Here is a 3867-nt window from a genome sequence, read left to right as displayed (position 1 = left end):
AACAAATAAAACAAGACAAGGTTGTCCACTCTCACCAATCATCTTTTCTCTCATAAGGGAACCCTTAGCATCAACAATTAGAGAGAATCCGATAATTTCAGTGATCAAGATAGGTGACCAAATCCACAAAATCGGCCTATTTTCAGACGATATCATTTAGCAATATGGGATAGTTACAAAACTGTACAAAATGCTCTCTGAATGTTCGGTAAAATGTCTTTACTATAAGGTTAACATAGGGAAATCTTTGGGTTTGCCATTGAATACCCTGCAAAATACTCACCTGTATACCTGGGCTACATCCCAGATCCCGTGTCTTGGCATTCATCTCATGTCCCCATCTAATACCTTCAAAAGTAATTGCTTGCCCCTTCTAGATAAGGTTAAATCTGAACTATCCCATATTGCTAAATTCAAAATGTCCTGGATCGGAAGGATTTCAGCCCTTCAAATGGTTGTAGTCCCCAAAATTATTTATCATTTTTTTATCTATTCCTATAATACTCCCATCTTTATAACGTTACAACGTAATAGTGATGCCTATATATGGCAGGGTAAGAAATGTGGAGTGAAACATATTACTATGTGGCGTCATAAACACAGAGGAGGAATGGGTCTCCCTAATTTAAGAAGTACTGTTATGCATCCCTACTGGACCAACTCCATGCCTGGTTCCATCCATCCCCGAACAAACTGTGGCCAGTCATGAACTGGACAAAAGAATGACAATGATAATTTCTGTCAAAGAACACTTGCAACAAAATTCCATCGTACTTTCCAAATTTACCTGACACCCCCCGTTTGCACTTGATAGAAGTCCATTCACAGTCAAAATTGAAGATGTTCCTGAGAATGCACAAGAGGAGTTCATTGAACTCATTACCAGCGATGCAGCAAAAAAAAAATGTATTTATCTTCAATGTCAATTAATAAATTCTGGATCAAGTGTTTGCAGTCATATCCTGCTCTGTCTGAGATTGTGCTGCACCTTCTTCTTCCATTCCCAAAAACCTATCTCTGTGATGGCACCGTGCAAAGTACGAAATGAAAAAGCAGGTCACCAGCACTCAAATTATTCAAATAGATATGTCCTTTTTAATGGACAATTATGTCACGACAATCAACAAAGCCGACGTGTCGTGGCCGCACAGGGTCCCTTCTTCAAGGCAGAAAGATGTAACCGAGTCACATCTTTCTGCCTCCCCCATACCTGCGGTTCATCATAAGTGCAAGTATACAGGCTCCGGCCATACCTATTGAACTGCTATTGATCTAGTGTCAGCTGTTACAACCTCATACCTATTGAACTGCCATTGATCTAGTGTCAGCTGTTATAATCCATATCTAGGTGACCTACCACTGTGATACTCCAAACTACCCTACTGACCTATCACAGGGTAGAAGTGCTGCAAACGGGGCGTGATGTTTAGTAGCTCCCTCCTTGCCTAAAACCATACTGGGCTTAAGAGGTAGAGCTACAATCTGATACCCGTCCTTGATAGGGAAAGTCCTGATCCGCATCTGTGGTCCAGGGAACAGTTAAAACCCTTGGCAGGGTGTTACAATATCAGATATTTATATTTCGTTTCCTAACGGTAGAAAAATTACAGCGATTAAGGAGCAACAACAATTTTTTTTATCTGTTAGGGGCTGCCACAACTTGGGCAATTTTATCAAAGGGTTGCAGAACTAGAAAGTTTGAGAACCGCTGAAATAGAGGATTTGTTGTCTCCTTTAAGCAATCGTTCTCAACCTGTGGGTCGTTGTGTGATTTCTGCTGTGCTAGGTGAGAGTCCTCCTCAGCCCTCCGCTAGCGCAGCAGTGTCAGTTCTCCCGCCACACCGCCAGATGTCGCTGCAGCAGCTGCATCATCCCTAAATTTTAACGGGGGTCACCACAACTTGGCAAATGTTACCAACGGGTCCCGGCCCTAGAAAGGTTGAGAACCACTGCTCTAGGATCTTATGAGTTCCTTATTCCTCACCTGAATATATCTTCTTGGAAAAAAGGGGGGCTTCTCCAGATGCCCTCTAGTAAATCCCTTCACACCCCCTGGGCCAATATAGGTGAACACAAATCTCCCACTTTAGAAAGACCACTGCCACTAACCCTCTGACTATTAATTCCATAGCATGGGATGCATTTAAATCCGATAGATTTCGCAAAGGGGGAACCTCCAGGTTTTATGCAATTCTTCAAGATGGTATGACCTTTTCGTAAAACGTCTTGCATGCTTAAGTGGGGGTCCGATCTAACTTTAAAAATGGTGGATTGACAATGGGAAATAGCACTCAGAGCCAACGTGGCACACTCATGGCGCATCGACCACTGGGGCAACACCCAGAAAAATCTTTACTAGGTGGCATCTCACCCCATATAGATTGTCAAAAATATATTCCACATTGTCTCCCCACTGCTAAGCGAAATTGTGGCGTCATGTACTTCAGTAAGCTAATCTTACACAGCATTACCTGCAGAAAAAGAGCTTAAGTCTTGACAAGGTGGTTACAAAGCTAGAAATACTAAAGCTGGCCATATACTTTACAACCATTGCACGACTTTCGTCATGTGATGGTTGTAAGGTCATTTAAAGCTCGTACGATCTGCCCATTTTGGACAGGCAGATCGTACTTATGATTATCGTAAGCCCGCCCCACTGAGGGAGGGCTTCCGATGACTCCAATGCAGAGCGGGCAGTGTGCGCTTGCGCACACTGGCCCATTCGGCATTTGTCTCCCGAGAACGCCTCTAACCCGCCGACATTCGTACGATTCTCGGCGGGTTTTCAAGCCTGCTCGGGAGACAAATGACGTGCAACTGTACAGTAGAAACGGTCGCTCGCCTTCCATAGACCTGCCGATTATCGTACGATTGTGGGATCACCCGTGATTATCGTACAATAATCGGCAGGTGTATAGGCACCTTAAGACTTTGTTTGTATAAGGAGTGTAGTCACCTAGTGGAACATGCAATTGAACAGGCTCTGGTGTGATGTACTTTAGGAAGTCTATCTTACACAGCAGTACCTGCAGACAAAAGGGCTTCAGTCTTGACAAGGTGGTTACAAAGCTAAAAACACTAAGGCCCTGTTCACACCTAGGCGTATCGAATATGCACGTCTGTCGCGCTTTTTTTACCGCAAACACGCGTTTCCGAGGGCTACTTGGCTGTATCCCAATGGAAATGTGAGACAAAAACGCCGCAAAGAAGCTCCTGTACCTTTTCAGGCGTAGGCCGTTTTGTATCGCGTTCAGACGGGTTGAAATACGCCAAGGTGTGAACCAGACCCATTGAATACAATGGGATTTAGATGTTTGAGCGTTTTGTAGAGCGTTGAACGCGCTACAAAACGTTCAGGTGTGAACCAGGCCTAAGACCGTTTTTGTATGAGGAGCTCAGTCACCTAGTGGAACATGCAAATGAATAAGCTCTTTAAAAAGCAGATTCATTTGGAATTGCAGTGCAGAAAACAGCCAGGTTTAAGAAGAGGATGCCCGTAGAACAATCAAGAGATGTTGGACTCACAAGTCTGCAAGAAGAAAACGAGAGGGCGATGCTCGAGTTCATTGATCGCTTTCATTCTGAGCTCGAAATCAGATGATGAGCCATCAAATAAATATTGTCCATGTATGAAGCTGTTTAAGTGAAGAGTCTCATATCTGCCAACGAAGCGGAGTTAAAGTTGTCGATTCCAAAACCGACCAATGTCTATGATGAAGTCTCAGAGAGAGTGAACTTTTGATCGAAATTCCAAGAATAAGGCACTTGAAAGCAGCAAACATTGATCTAGAACAGGGCTCAAAATTTCCACTCGCCCCCTCGCAATTGGCGAGTGAAAATTGCGTGGGGGCGAGCGGAAATCCGGGG

This window comes from Nanorana parkeri, unplaced genomic scaffold (assembly GCF_000935625.1).
Source record: "Nanorana parkeri isolate BGI_ZX_2015 unplaced genomic scaffold, ASM93562v1 scaffold1875, whole genome shotgun sequence".
Taxonomy (NCBI): Eukaryota; Metazoa; Chordata; class Amphibia; order Anura; family Dicroglossidae; genus Nanorana; species Nanorana parkeri.
The sequence above is the reverse complement of the archived record's forward strand: the minus strand, read 5'-3'. Positions refer to the sequence as shown.